Source organism: Balaenoptera borealis (assembly GCF_965194805.1).
Source record: "Balaenoptera borealis genome assembly, chromosome: 7".
NCBI lineage: Eukaryota > Metazoa > Chordata > Mammalia > Artiodactyla > Balaenopteridae > Balaenoptera > Balaenoptera borealis.
Window position 1 is genome coordinate 99,230,558 of NC_138864.1, and position 17,275 is coordinate 99,247,832.

A 17,275-nucleotide genomic window follows, 5' to 3' on the forward strand; every position below is an offset into this window, starting at 1 on the left:
GGACAACTCTGAAGCGTCATCCCAGCTCCAGAGCTCTACTGAGATAAGCTGAAGCCTCTCTTGTGAGTGCGTCACAGTTCAGTGTCTCCATCTACCCAGTCCTGCTTCCCTCTCCTCCTCACAGGTGATGTTGCTGAGATTACACTTAAAATTAACACCTGAAGGTCTCTGTCTCAGAGTCTATTTCCCTGGAAACCCAACATAAGAACTTTCTCTGTGAATCTAGGTCCTAAAACACAAGAATCTTGGTAATTCATTCTGTCTCTAAGAATTTTGTGTCTAGGAATTAATAATAATTCCTATTATTTATGATAGGAATCATAAATAATTTCTGATAAACATTTTAGCTCATTCTCGCTAAAGTCTCTGGACTCATTTCTCCATGGAAATAAGGTGTTGTCTTATACTTTTTATATTTGAGATATAATTATTCAAAATATTTTTTACAATTGCACTCAACCTAGTAGTTATGTTTGCCTAAAATAATAATTATTTATTTACCTATCACCAAAGAGGACATTTATTAGAAATACTACTTCAATTATAATATGTAAAATGCATGTTAACTACAATCACAGAATTCATGATCAATTTCTTGGCATCCTTAGACATTGTTAATGTTGCTTAGTCACTCTTAGATCTGATGGTCTTTCTATTAGAACACACCAAATAAGGGAATTCGATGTTGGGTCTCTATTATTTGGAGAACCAGCAAACTTCAGTTATCTCAACCATCTCAATCTTCCTAATTTCCATGATAGCATGGTCCTGCTAAACCTCAGTGGCTGGATGGTAACAGCATGGAATGAAATTGTCCTTCGACACTAGCCCTTGTGAAAAAAAAGCCTGGAATTTATGAATCTGGAGAGTTTAAGTAGGAAAACCCAAATTTTATCAGAAACTATTTATGGTTCATATAATAAATAAATGATATGAGTTACCAGGCTCCTGAGTTGTACAACCCAGAATTGTAAACATGTGGCTTAGGTTAGGTTTCCTAGGAAATAGAGAGGTAAATATTGTGTAATTAACTTTTGTTGCAATCTCACAAGAAGGTAGTCAATCTTAGAGTTTCTGAAAAATTGCAATTAAATGCCATCCAAGGAATTAAAAGGGAAGTGATGTTGGATATAATAAGAAAACCCAAGAATTTATCTTTGCAGGACCCAAACCAGCTTGGAACTAGTGCCATTTCACCAGGATCTCAGACATTGGAAAATATTCAAAATATACTTCCAACTTAGAAGGAAAGCCATTTGAATTGTCTGCATGGATTGAACAAGTAACCCAGACTTGTATTGTGTGGGCTTTAATCCTGGCAAGATGATTTTTTTAGGTTATTTAACCTGTATAAGAATGTTTCTCATTTGCAATTTATGGACAGTGTTAGTACTTTCCTCTTAGGTTCTTAAAGAGTTTTAAAGTGATAACTATAGACTATTTTTATAGCATAGGGTCTAGCTAGCATTTAGTAGACATTCAATAAATACAAACTCTTATTCATAGTGCTAAAACAGGCCCCAGATCATGACTAATGGCCATTCTTTTGGGCACACTTCTTGTTTGGCCTTCTGAACTTCAATACCCCAAAACATTCAACAATTCTATGTTCTACATAAAGTATATATCACACATGATATGAAGAATATATATTAAAATATTCTGTGCCTCCTTAGGGCTTATGCTCTACAAGTGTGGGTACAGGCAGCAGGTTTATTAGTGCAATGAAATGCTGTTTTTTGAAATGTGAGTCTAAGTGGTATGGGAGGACATGGATTGGCATGTTTCAATTATAGGAGACGAGGAAGGGCTTCACAGGGTATATGAGATAGCAGTCGAGTCCTGAAGAATTATACGGTTAACCAGATTAATAAACAGGACATGAATACGATGTTTCAGTTTAGAAAACAGTACTGGCAGATACCCAGAGATAAAAGACAATATGGCAAGAGAAGTTAAGTGAGAGTTCGGTGGTGAGAAAAGACTATGGATAGGCAAAAAGGACCAAGGCTTTAAAGAACTTGTAAGTCATGTGGTTATTATACATGTTTAGAGAAAAAATAATCTTCTGTATGGTTTTAAACACATCAAATTATTGTTTTGAACAGTATATCATGTGGTTAATTCACTCTTCTCAGAGAGTGAGTGGATGTGGTGTGAAGTATAATTTGGAAGCAGGGAGACCAGTTAGGAAAAGGTGATATAAGACTAAGTTAAGGAATCAGGCCTGGGAAGTATGAGAAAGCAAATGATCCAGCAGGTGGCTAGGAAGTATAATTGACAGGGGTTGATGGTTAACTGGAATTTGAGATAAGAATAGGGGAGTAGCTAAGTATCATGCATTTTGAAAATAATTTCATTCATTAGGGTAAAGACCACAGTTTGGGGGAGAAGACCAGCATCTCAGTTTTGGTTGTGATAAAATTGTCAGTGAGACTTTCCAAAGACAGAGTGGCCTAGCAGAAATGCAAACTTGCCTACCTCTAGCGACTATTCAACATGGTGGGGGATGCATTTTTATTACATACATAAGATTATCTGGTCTTTGGCCTGCTTCCCTCACTGTTTCTTGCCCTATTTCTACATGCAACTTGTGTGGAACCAATATGACTTGTGACAAGTTAAAACCCAGTATTATTTTTCTTTCTATCATCTTTTTAAGTTTCATTTAGTGGGGGTAATCTTCCTTATCCCTGGATGAAAATTCTGGCCTTTTGCTTTCTCCTTTTATTCTCAAGTACTACAGTAGTACTAGCAGTCTCAAAGTTGCCAGTACATGAAAATGTCCAATCCTGTGTGTTAATCACAATCTAAAACTTGAATCTGGGTTAAATCTTCTCCTCTCCTCCAGCTTGAAGGATGAAAGATTAAAATAACAGTGAAGATTTGATTGTTCTTCTTTCTACTCCTGCTTCGCACAACTCTTAACAGGTTTGCTACTTCAATTGTAGTTTCATTTTCCTATGGGAAGTAAACCAGAAGATGGCAGCGAGACAGGGATGGATAGCGCAATTCTAACTTGGCTGATGGCACTCTGTTTCTTCCGAAGTTCCCTGTTGAGCTCCTATCTGCTTTGTTCTAATAATCTTGGCAGAGGACACTTTTCTCAATCTCATCAAAACGCTCTTCTTTCTCTTGAGGATCCCATCCCTTCCAGGCAGTCCTATTAGCCAGGACAAAAGATGACCACACTCATCTCTCTTTCATTGCCGAATCTTGCCCACGGTAAACTTACCCCATGCCTTAAGCAATCTCCAGGATCCCAGGCTAATACCAAAACAACAAGATTCTTTCACTTCCGCTGCCCTCAAGCATTTAGTCAACCTGGCCCTTCTTTTACCTTCTAGGTTTCCATGGAAGTCAGATCCCAGTGTTGTGCTTTAGCCTTCTCAGACATGAGTCAGTCACCACTGTGCTCTCTACACAGTGAAGGGAAGACATTTCATAACTTTACAAGTAATTCCCTTGAAACTTCCATGTTAGAGGGTGGCATTGCCCCAACCATCTTTCCTCTACTGTGGGTATGAGATGCAGAACCACAGTCCTCCAAATAGATCTCTAGGACAGTCTTCTCTCCTTTCACCAATTTCTCTACAAACATTTGAAATATCTGAGAGATTTCAGAGGCTGGAACAGTTTTTAACAACCATTTTTTGTAAATTTTATATTTGTATTGGAGGCATGTATTTCACATACTCACATTGATATTTTGTATGTAAGGTAGGAAGTGTCTATTCTAACATTGTTTTATATTTTGTTTTATATCCCCAAATCCTTTATACAGAAGCATCCACACTACATGCACGAATTTGAAGCTGGAGCAACAAAGCCCATTGAAACATGATTAATTTCTGTCCTTGTGATCTGAAAGATGGGTATATGAAAAAGAGCTATAAGTGCTATAACAGACAAGTGAACAATGTGTCATGGAAGTAGAGAGGAAGAAATAGCAAATTCTTAAATGAAGGTAGTTAAAAGAAATTTCAGAAACTGGAGCTACAAAGCTCAATAAGAAGCTAGAGCTACAAAACCTGTTAAAACATGACTAATTTCTGTCTTTGACATCAAAAAGATAGGTATAAGAGAAACAGCTATAAATGTTATAAAAGAAGCATGTCCACTGGGTTATGGAAATGGAAGAAATAGATTCTTAACAGAAAGTAATTAGATAAAATTTAAAGGTAAAGATACTATTTGAGTTGAACCTGAAAAAATATATGGGATTTCATTGGTGCATTTCATCTCCCCAATTATTGGAAACATGATCCCTTACTATCATTCTTAATCACCCATTTATGATTAGAACCTACCTATTGAAATAATTCCAGACAAATCAATATGACAGTTTGATTACAATGTTGTTTTAAGATAAAACAATCCTTGTAACTACTTATCTTCAGCTACTCCTTTTACGGTATTTTATGATAAAAATACAAAATTTCTTTTGATAGGTGAAAAAAAAGTCCCACTGTGAGTTACCTATAGTGAAATGTCATTACATAATAATATTTTCCCAATAATGTTAACCTTCAGTCTATTTAATTACAATTTACCATTCCATAAAATGCTATGTCACTGCTACCATAATTGTTATTTTTCTTGATCTTTAAAAATGCTGACATTGAGGGCTTCCCTGGTGGCGCAGTGGATAAGAATCCTCCTGCCAAGGCAAGGGAAATGGGTTCGAACCCTGGTCTGGGAAGATCCCACATGCCGCAGAGCAACTAAGCCCATGCACCACAACTATTGAGCCTGCGCTCTAGAGCTCACGAGCCACAACTACTGAGCCTGCGTGCCACAACTACTGAAGCCCAGGCACCTAGAGCCCGTGCTCTGCAACAAGAGAAGCCACCACAATGAGAAGCCCGCGGACTGCAACAAAGAGCAGCCCCTGCTCACCGCAGCTAGATAAAGCCCATGCGCAGCAACGAAGACCCAACACAGTCAAAAATAAATAAATAAATAAATAAATAAATTTAGTAAAAAGAAATGCTGACATTGAATATATGTAACCTAAATATTAGCTAAACTAAAAATTCTTTTGAGGTTGCCATATGTACTTGTTTTAGAATATATATATATAAATAAAATACGTGTATATATGTGTGTATATATATGCATATCTGTGTGTGTGTGTGTGTGTGTGTGTATATATATATATATATATATATATATATATATATTTATACACATACCTCTAATAATAATAGCCAACATAGTCTATGGATTTGTTCTAGACCAGGCATTATGCTAAGGTACTTACATACATGATTACATTCAATTTGTACATAATCCTTTGGCTTTAGTTATTATGATCACTCCCATTATACGGATTAACATATGAAGGCCCAGAAGCATTAACCCATTTCCCAAGGTCATATCAAATAATAAAAACCCAGGTTCTGGTGCAGGCAGGCTAAGTCCTGTTCCACGTTCTTAACCGCTACAACTTCCTGCTTCCTATAGTTTCTAACTCTAGCACAGGTATCCCCATTCAGATCTACAGAATAGTCTGGAATTTTCATGTGATTTTTATTGTATATATTCAGTTCCATTCCATTGTCATTTGTTATGGAGTTAGATTTGGGGAAAACTTACAGCCTATTAGCAGAAAAAATTATATATACGTTTATAAAAATACCCATAGACTCTTTCCTCCCAAGGAAAAGTACATTTTAACTATGCTTGGTGAAGCTAGAGATCTTCTAGCCTATTATATTCGGTTCATAAGGGTACTTCATGTAACACTCTTGTGCCAAGAAAAAATAATTTCACTTATAAAAGGAGCAATTGTTCAACATTGATTAAAAACTCCTACAATAGCATCGAGTACTTAGTACAAGAACCTAATGGATGCTGAATGGATGAGTGGATAGATGGATGAATAAATGAGAGAATGAATGGGCTATGCTCCATAAGGTTTAATTAATGCAGTTAGTATGTGTGTGATTTTTGTGTGTGTAAGTTGTATTTTATGTAGCTGTTCACACAGACACACAACCCTATGTACCTGTGTGATTGACTAAATGGCTGACATCTGTTTACTTTTTTCCTCTTTTTTTTATATGTTTAACTCTTAATTAGTATGTCTGTTATTCCTAAGATATGTGCTTTTCTATATTTTTATTTATTTTCCCATATATCTCTGCATAATATGTGTGTAGTTAAGGAAGGAAGGAGATGATAACTAAAGCCTCTCTCCCTCTCTCTCTCTCTCTCTCTCTCTCTCTCTCTCTCTCTCTCTCTCTCTCTCTTTCCCCCCACCCCCCTCCATAGGTGTTAACACTGGTCATGAATAGTCTTTTCCTATTCCATACCCCTTTGAAGTAAGTATTGAGCAAATACTTAAAGATGATCAATTTGAAAGGCACCAGACTATCAGCCTGCCCAAGCAAACTGTATGTTTGGGTCCAACACTTTGCAGCAAGACACTGGGTAGCCATGTTGCCCGCCCTAATGAAAATGAGAACTTATGTCAGTAATCAGTGAATTACTACCAGGAATGAAGAAGTCATGACAATTTACTTACTGCCAAAAAAAAAAAAAACTCAGCAGATTCATGAAACTTTTTTCTGCATAGGATGATTTAAAACTGAACAGATTGTTGGAGAGTGCTTCAGTAGAAAGTGTGTGTGTGTGTGTGTGTGTGTGTGTGTGTGTGTGTACAGATGCATACATACTTGTTCTGATATTCCAGTCACTATAGGTAAACTTCATTTTGCTGTTAATCACTTCTGCATGGGAAAGTTGGCTTATTTTGTTTTAAGAGAAATAAATCAGTAAAAGCCTTTTTTTTTAAATCAATACTCAGAGAACAGTCTTGCCCACAGGGTAAAATACAAACTATCCCATAAGAGGAGCAGCCTATCACAATAAAACAAAAATGGTATGTACTATATAATCATAGGTGAAAAAAATTATACAGACAAGGGGAAGGAAGAAATGTCAATGTCAGCTACCAACTCTCTGGGCAGTGGTTAAAGGTTGTCCAGCTTATATGAAATCTATGATTGATTCTCATTTACTTGGAAGAATTTATTATACCCAAAGGGAGAGTTAAAGAATTACTGCTCTTATCGCAATTGAAACACCAGGAATGAAAATCCCACTGGGAAAACAAATATTTTAATAATCTATTATATATCCACAGCAGTAACACTGCAGTAAAATGTCATGGCTAACCAAGCTATTTCAACCTTTAATTTCCACACTGCTTAGGTTAGCATTCTAAATCAGACAACCAAGGCATCCCTAGAGCCCTGTGCTATTAAAACCAAATTCATTTCTAGAAAGTGCATTGCTATAGTTTTACTATTCAAAAAGTATCTTAGATAGAGTTTGATAGTGTTTACATAGGTTTTTATGCTTCCTTCTCTTTCTTGCATGGTCTGTAAGGATAGTAAGAGATGAATATGACTGATTTTGGCATAATTTTGTAAATCCCTAACAAAGCTATTTTTGCATAGGTAAGTTGGTTGCATTAACGTGGGCATGTTTATGTGCCAATACCAATTTTTAAGAAAATAATAGATTCATTCATTTTCCTCTGAGTAACAAAATAAATGACTGTAAAAATCAAGTGGAGAAAGTCAATAAATAAGTGTTTATTAGAACATTTGGGAAGCCTGAAAAAGAAAAACGGAATAAAACATTTATTAATAGTTCCTTCAAGGTCATTTTTTTAAAATAAATTTATTTATTTATTTATTTATGTATTTTTGGCTGCATTGGGTCTTCGTTGCGCATGGGCTTTTCTCTAGTTATGGCGAACGGGGGCTACTCTCAGTTGCGGTTTGCAGGCTTCTCATTGCAGTGGCTTCTCTTGTTGCGGAGTACGGGCTCTAGGCGCGGGCTTCAGTAGTTGTGGCATGTGGGCTCAATAGTAGGGGCTCGCGGGCTGTAGAACACAGGCTCAGTAGTTGTGGCGCGCTGGCTTAGTTGCTCCACGGCATGTGGAATCTCCCCGGACCAGGACTCAAACCCGTGTCCCCTGCATTGGCAGGCGTATTCTTAACCACTATGCCACCAGGGAAGTCCCAAGGTCATGTTTAACATCAGAAAATTAATCCTTTTTAAGAGGTCTGCTCTGAAGAATTGAGAACTTAAGAAATAAAGTTCATATTGTCTTGAACAATGATTTTTACTCTCTTCAGCAAAACATCTCTAAATGCTATTTTAACAGAGAAGATCAAAGTCCATCCACTCCTTTTGCAACCCCTTGTTGCAAAACGGTGTAACTCTACCCTTTGCATGAAAGAAAGGCTAATGGAGCAAAGACAAGGGATCCTCCCCAAGTAGTTAGATTAGGTTGGCATAGGCCAGCAGCTGACTGCAGTATTCTGGAAATACGTTTCTGGTTACTGAAACTGTACAGAAATGAGCCAGAGTGTGAATTGTATAGCCTTTAACCCGGTCATTTCAAAAGCAAAGCCCTGAAATTTAAGAGCAAAAATGTGTATCCCTCTGCTGATGTTGATATTGTTACGCATTCTCTACATTTGAATGAAGCAGTAAAAAAGTTGGTCACCTAAATCTATTTTGTCTCCTTCTCCAATAAGTGGATATTCAATTGAACCTGAGATAAGTAGTCAATTACAAATTCATATGTCCCTTCCCCCTTACAGAGACACATAGAGGTGGGGTTGCAACTACTACTCAGTTCTATAATAAGACTAGGTACAGTTGTTCCACCCAGACTCCTCTACAAGGAGATAGAATCAACTGTACAAGAAGAGAGACTAAATCAAATAATAGGCTATAACTTTAGGTAAAATAGGTAACTTTAACTATTACCACCAAGAAATACATATTCATGGCTCAGAGCATGCAGTAGTCATGTGACAGATGCTGGAAAATGACATCTCAAGGTACATCAGCTAAAATGTCATAAACATTTGAAATTATAAATAACAAGAAAAATAAGAAAATGTAACCATAGAAATATAAAAATTGCATTGAGGAGAGACAAATACTTTTAAATGATGCTTTAGAATTCTCTTCTCAGATGGATTCCTTTCCAGCTTCAATAAGTAAATTGGCATGTGTTACAGTAGAATCAGCAATGACACGTACAAAGTCAACCAAACTCAGTCTATATATCAGCTCTGCTAACAGTCTGATATATGGAGGCATCAACCATCACCTACAAAGATTAAGAACTGTCCATACACACGGTATTAGAACATATTTCTTTATAATAGAACTGGAGCCAAAATTCATTAGTTTGACATTCTAACTTATTTATAAGAATCTCTATTTCTAGAAATTTGTGGACAATATTTCATGGAAAGTGCAGAAGTGATAAATGTAACCCTCTTAAGAGGAAAAAACTGAGTTATCAATCCACAGAGTCATGTAGGAGGAGACGTAAACAGCAGACCAGTGTTTACTATCAACTATCATTACTAACATTTATTCTTTTTAATAACCCAAAATTCCCTGAATGAAGCCTATATGAAATACTCAACTCCACCCTTTATTTTTAAAGCGGGACCTTGCTAGCTAAACTGGCACCTACTTGTCCATCTCAACTGCGCAGACCCCCACTTGAGATAATGGAAAAAATAAATGGTCTGGAAATAGCCAAGTTGATTTAATGATATCTGTTTCTTCTAGAGCATTTTAATTCCTTCTATAGAAGGTTGACCCCCTGGTTTCCAAATTCACAGTAAATCAAAGAGGGTGAACTTTACTTTTAAAAGAAATTTGTCTGGCAGTAATTAAAAGGAAAGATGGCTCATGTAACATCTAAGAAAAATAAAAAGCAAATCAGTAACTAAAGAAAAAATAATAGCCATTTGCATTACCATTATATGTTGGCATAGATTTTCATAGTCCCACTTCCCTCAGTAGCTTTTATGAATATTATTACAGAAAAGTATATCAGGTGTACAGATGTAAAATGTTAAATCCTTAATACATTCATTTACATTGTTAATAAATTATTTTGAGAACCTATGTAGAAAGGGCAAGAATAATATAATTAGTAAGCCACAACAAATGTAATACAGACCTTTGAGGAACTACTATTAAGAAACTAGAGAGAGAGTATAATATATTATGAAATCTCCAAGAAAAATAAAATTTGGACTCTCCATGGATTGAAATAGAATATAAGGATAGGAAAGCCACTAATCAGTGAGACCAATTCTGTCTCCATAAATTTTATCTCACCTTTGAGAGATTCTAGGTTACAGCTCTGGCTCAAATATGAACAAAAAACTCTTCTTTTTGTTCCTCTTGGTTTAGCTGAGAAAATCTGTTATTTTCAGTCTTCCTAAATACAAAGAAAAACTACTGAAAATAAATATTATGAACAAAAGCAAATACTTATTCCAGTTTACAAAATACCCCCTGATTTCTCATAATGTAACATGTCCTCAGAGTTTGAGGCTCCTATCCCAACCCAATACTGTCTGTGTGATTTCCCTCTGTCCCCAAAGAGCCTTTTACTTCCAAATTCCTGCCCATACTCCATATTGGAAGTTACCATTTCACCAGTTCCTAAGCAAACATCATCTGCTAGACATCATTGTTTTCTAAAGTCATTATCAAGTGATTCAGAATCCATTCTTCAGTTCACTTACAGGTCCCTTTCTTAGTTTGGAGTCTGTGGGTTTTCTTCACACACGCACATTCTACAAGTTATGGACCTCATGAATAATTCCACTTTCTCCTGGGACCTCAACTCCAAGGAATAATAAAGAATGGCTCTTCTCTCAGTAAGAGCCAACTATAAAGCTAAAACAAAAGTTACAACTGAAAGCTAGAGAGTCATTTCATCCTCACATGAAGACAGATGTGTAAATAAGAAATCATAATGCAGATAGGCAGGGAAACATGATGGAGAGCCCAAGGAAGGAGCTGAGGGAGACTTTGCAGAAGGATGGAACAAACATTAGGTCACAAAGAATGAGGAGGAGCGGCCCTGCAGTAACTGGTAGTGAAGGGCATTCTAAGAAGAGGAAAGAACGTGTAGAAAATACTGGAGATATGCCTTTTTTGTTTTAAATTGAAATGCTCAATAATCATTTTTATAACAATGTGCATTTGGAAAATGGATGTTTCATGTAGTTGGGACATGGGCACAATTGAGAGACTAATGGAAAAAAAAATCAAGACTGATGGATTGTGGTTAGATTGCAAAGAGTTTTGTATATCTCACTAAGTAATGTGGACTTTATTCTTTAGGCAATATGTGAAATATAAAGGTGTTTTAGGTTTTGTGTGAGTATGATTTTTCTATTTTTGCAAATGTTATTTTTACTATTTTTTTAAAAATTATATTCAATTTTGTGTTATTGAAGGATTTCTTTAGGAGCTATAATGTAGTGGAATGGGGAAATGCTTATGGTAGTATATTGGAGACTTAAGGGGTGATAGCTGTAATCCACATTATTGTGACTATGAATCAGAGGTAATATAAGAAAATAAAGAAAAACACAGTAGTCACTGTATACACATATATATATACACATATATATGTTGTGTATATATATATATACACACACAGCACACAGACTATATTAATAAGTAAACAAAAGTATATGTAAATTTTTGAGATAAGTATATAATGGTTTGATAATATTTTTACATTAAAGGAAAGTATTTTGTTTTATGGAAATCTTATACTCATTGTCCAAACTGTGGGATAAATGAAGTGTGAACATACAGTATTATAATGAATTTTATGAGAAACCATTACATTTTTAGGGCATTCAAAAACAGAAATATATATGAATCCTAACTCACAGGCACTTTTTCACACACATACGTACAAGAGATGCAAATCTAGAGGAAGGTGGAAATAAAACCTAAAACTAAAACTAAAACTTAGTTAAGTACAAATATATAAACATCCTTAATTGGGTCATCTTAGAAAATATAAAATTTATATACGTGGAACATACTTTAATATTTAGTAATTATATTCTTACATGATGTGAACTAATGTACACTCAAATCAACCAGTGAAAAAATGACTTGCCTTAGAATTCCTGCACAGAATAAGGAAAGAGATATGCATGCTATTTATATAATCCAATGTGAGCAGATTTCTAACCATAGGTTCTGCCTCACTCATATTATAGCCTATCCTCAAAGTAGATTTAATCATGATGTACTACGCTTCCAATGTAGATACTCTACTCAGTGTCTCACATACAAAATTAATGAATAAGACATGGCATCTGTTCTTTAGGATCTTACCAAATAGTGCATGTGCAGGGTTGGGGAGGGTTGGTTGTATGAGATAGAGAGCCAACCCTGTGTCCAGACTCACAAACAGACTCTGAATGTGATTTGAACATTCAGTAGATTGCTAGGGTGGCCAAAGACTGTTACATTAATCAAAATTTTTAGTGACTGACGTTTCCAGTTGAAACAGTGGCTACAAGAACATCTGTACAGTTTGGAATGTTGCCTTCTGCAAGTTGAGCCAATTTCAGGCTCTCATGTATTGGAGAGCTCTGTTGTGTGGTTCTCTTTAGAATATGTCATAAAGCTAATTAGCCCAAAATAGAGTGCAGAGGTACCTTGCACATCTAAAAACAGCTCTCTCTAATGAGGACAGACTTTCTTCCCTGGCCATATCCCCATTTTGATCAGTGCAAAGCTACAGCAATGTTTATGATGACAAACATTTAGAGGAGATGGATGATTCAGTGTATGCATCTAGTCCGCATAACTGGAAAATACTGACTGCATATCTCCTAAACTGTTTCCTTGAGTCAAGAGCCAAGTCTTTTTAATCTTTGCATGATCTAGCACATGCTTATAGAAGACCCTCCTTGAAGGAGAGAATAGAAGACCAGTAATATTATCTACAAATATGAACAAGTCATTTATTTCATACAACTAGTGTTGTATGACTAGTGTCAGTGTATTCATTTAATATTTTTACTATAAATATTTAAATGCAGTTTTGTGGCACTAAGGTTAGAAATATCACCTAGATACTAAAGGTGTTTTTCCTTTATTACTGGCAATTATCATCCTAGAGCAGGTTTCTATAAATAAAGGAGATTTGTTGATTTAGTTAGGCTTAACTTTGATTAGCTTTTTAAGATCTGAAATTGATTTATCTATGCCAAGTGAAGTATGCAAAATATAAGGTATTTCTTTCCATTATGAGATTTCTGAGTCCACATTGAAACTGTAAATTTATGGTCTCTGCAAGTCTTCTGAGGCATCTGGACTGGGAATGCTGAAGTCAGAATTATGTAAGCAACAATTAGTATCCAAGTATAATTTCTATGGTTCCAAGAGTCTTACCATACACTGTGCTATTATCTCCAGTTGGTTTCCTTTGTTTCCTTTCTGTTTTTGCCCCTATTAATGTCTTGGTTCACACAAGGAATTTATGTTGGAAATGTTATTATTTGAGGAAGTTCAGGGCAGTGCTGGCTTCTGTACATGAAATATGAGCAAATGAATTGCTCCCTTTAGCTTCCCGCAAAGAAGTCATGTAGCAGTGCTGCTCTGAACAAGATTTCAGCTCTCAGTAATGTGCCTTTGTTGTTTATTGAATATTTCATTATGTATGAGGACATGTTTTAACTTTGTATACCAGTCTGCTTCCTTTTGCTAAATTTCACAATCTTAAAAGGTCTTGGGAGTTGGAAACAACTGAACACTCTGTTGAGATTTGTGACTGCCATCCGTCTGGTTAGAATTACTCATAGATCTTGCAAGAGTAGCAACGATGCATCCATTATAACCATCAGTCAGGACGGTCATTAAGCATTTTCTGCAGTCGAGATTGCTGTGCCAGATGGTACTTCAGGAACAATAGACAATGCACTCCAAACTGCCAAGCATTTGTTCTGTGCCATTTTAACTTAGGGCTGGTAGAAGAATAAAATAAAGCAAAAGTACCTGTGAGAGTAAAACTCCTAGAAGTGGCTTTCTAGCCCCAGGCTCTTTTCTTTACATACAAAGACATATCAGTCCTTGCATTTTGAAATGTATATTGTCTAATAATATACACTGATCTGTAAAGATCACTAGTTCGTTTACAAAAATGTACCTCTCTTTCTGCTACTGTACCCCAAGATTTTTCTTGAAGTGACATTTTATAGTTTAATAAGAAGCTCCTTTTGGAGCAATATGAGCTTGACTTGCATTGTTATAACGAAGTACCTATGATGGCTCTCCCGTAGTAAGTGATAAATCCTTACCTAATGATACATAATGATGGATAAGTGTTATTTGCCCTTTGAAACTTTAAGTATGTCTTATACCTATCTATGTCCCCCAGAATATGCAGAATCCCTAGACGTGTTCAAAAGAGTGAAGTGGATCTCATGGGGTCAAGACCTGATTTCTCACCTGACAATGGCAGTCCTCAGTTCTATTGCTCTAATTCATAGAAATTCCCTACATTCCTCAGTTCATTCTACCAACTCAATCGCTTTGTCCAATCAGTATCTTCATGGTTATATTTACAAACAGTCCCCATGAGGCTTAGTCATCTCCTGTTTTCCTGTGTTTGTTTTCCTAGGTCTGTTTTGTTCTTCAAATATTCTTCATATTATTAAATCCCACGTTAAGTCCCTTCTTTTCAATGAAGGCTTCTCAATCCCCAATCCAGATGGACCTGTTTTCCAGATCTATTCATTACCTTCATAACACTCTTGAAGCAACGTACCCACAAACGTTGTGAAAGGGAATATATTATTTTTTTTAAGACTTAAAAACCAAAGAGAAAAGAGAATGAAGAGAATGAAAAGTGTGTTCTAGTAGAGGTCAATTCAATGCTGTCTGACTGGTATGATGTCTTCAAGTGACTTTTCTGAACGCACCTGCATCCTTCTTTCAGAGACCTTGTTTTACCCAAGCTCTAACCACATCCACCAGATTAGAAGTGCCTTCTGTTTTCACTGTCCATCCACATTGGCCTTGCTGTTAGTATAAGGGGAAGCATGACATCAAAGCTGGGCAAATGGCCTTAACTGGAATGTTTCTCTCTCTCTCTCTCTCTCTCTTTAACTTGAATATAGGAAAGAAAATTCTCCCTTTTAAGTATTTCAGGTATATGAGCCTGGAACTAATGGTGACCAACTATTCACCTCATAGATAAGATAGCCTGGACAATAAGGTCAATACACCAGAGCCATAATTAGCATGTGAGAGACTCATACCATTCTAACTCTAGTTCTAATAACCAAAAGTATGATCAAGTTCTTTCCTTCCCATGGCTTGAATAAGCTGGTTTGAATTTGGTTCTGACCTTTGAATTTTAAAGTCTCTGTATAATACCCACCACAAAGGTCAACATGATTTCTGAAAACAGTCCTTGGAAAACATTCCTACAATTATGTCAAATGTGTTTTGGAAATTATAAAACATAGCTTCTCCTCATTGGAAACAAACCTTCCTCTAGCTATAAGAAAAAAAAAATCACTTTTGAATTAATACAGGATACTCTGTGTAATATTGGGGATAACAGAATAATTTTTAGGAAGTAAATATAGTAAGATACTTCAAATGGCTATATGTTTTAATGAAGGTAAATAATTGCTGAGTTAATCAAATGAAAGCGTATCTTAGTAAGGGCAGTTTAGCTAATGTGGCATACGGTATAAGGCATACATATATATGTGTGTATATATATGAATGCATCTATTTATATATATATAGAAACAAACATATATACACATCTATTTATGAATACATACATATATATCATTTATATGATAAAGATAGAGAGATGCATGTTAGAGTAATCAGAAATATGACTGTGCAAAATTGTACAGTACACAGCCTTCAAATTATGTTCTATAAATACCTTTTTTAAGTTTCTATAAATGTCTTTTCTATCAAGCTTTAGAGAGAAGAAGGTCAAGGCTCATTAAAATTTTTCATTTCTTAATTTTTGTTTCTGTTCTACATCTGTAGTTTAGTTCATGCTAAAAGTTATGATATATATATTGATTTAAAGTTTTCAAAAGATAAAAGAAAAAAATAAAAAGAAATTACAATTGATTCCACAACTGACAGATAATTGTTGGAAATTTTGTTGTTATAATGTTGGCATTTTCAGGGAACTCAGAAATAACCTAGTGCTGTACTGCCCATCTGTCTTCCTCATAATCATTATGAAGTATAAAGACATAAGGAAACCGAATATTGGAAACAGGGTTTTTGTTTTTATTACCTGTGTTTTTACCTAAGTTACATCTCCCTAATTGAATGTATAGGAATATAGAGCTAAGGCCTAGGTAATATCTCTTCTACTCCTCAGAACAAATATTGCCAGAACCAACAGATATGGAAACAATGATATACAAATCCCTTATTGGGTATATTACTTTCAAATATTTTCTCCCATTCTGTGTGTTGTCTTTTCACTTGCCTAATCATGTTCTTTGAAGCACAAGGTTTTTAATTTTAAGGAAGTCCAATTTAACAATTTTTTTCTTTTGTCGCTTGTTATTAGTCTCTGTATTTAGGATACTTGCATATATTTCTTTTAATAGATGTATTAGTTTAATATATCTGCTATCTTCAGCTTATACTAGTAAAAATGTAAAGAATGAAATAAAACCAAGAGGAGTTCATTTATTCTCTCACATCCCTTACAAACATCTACAAAATTCTGGCTACAATAGCCTTACAGAACAGCAGTCAAACCTTGAGTTGCTTCTGATGCAGACTTAGAGATATTTAGGACTGTCTCTAGGATATTGATCCGGTAAGGCTGCTGGAATCGTAAAGGAGCGCATATTTTAAGTAGTTTAGGGGATAGCTAATATGTAGTTTGTGTTTCTTAGAAAAGGTAAAACCTGAGGGCTGGAGGTATGGGATTTCCAAATAGTGACCATTTTCTTGTAAAGCTTCTGAAAACTTAGTAGTAATGCTTTTGAACCACAGAAAAAAAAAATCTAAATTAAAAAATATAAGATATCTTCACTGAATAAATGAATGAATAAAGACATTAATAAACTTTAAACTGCCCACCATTTTCCTCTAAAATAGCTCTAAGCATGAAAGAGAGGAAGAAAGAAAGGGAATTTCAGATAGGCTTTATGCTATTTGTGGGTGATAATTTTGGAGATTCTGAAGGGATAGTGTAATATGGTCTACAGACAATACCCACCCCCCCACTTAATTAGCTCCAGCTAATTTCTTTCTTGCGGTATTTCTATCAATTTGATTTCAAGGATATGCTTAATTCATAAAATCAATTTAAAGCCTTTCTACTTTTTTTTTCCTGTTGAGAACACATTTTCTATTGTACTGTGGTAGGCAGAAATTTTGCCCCTTATCTACACCC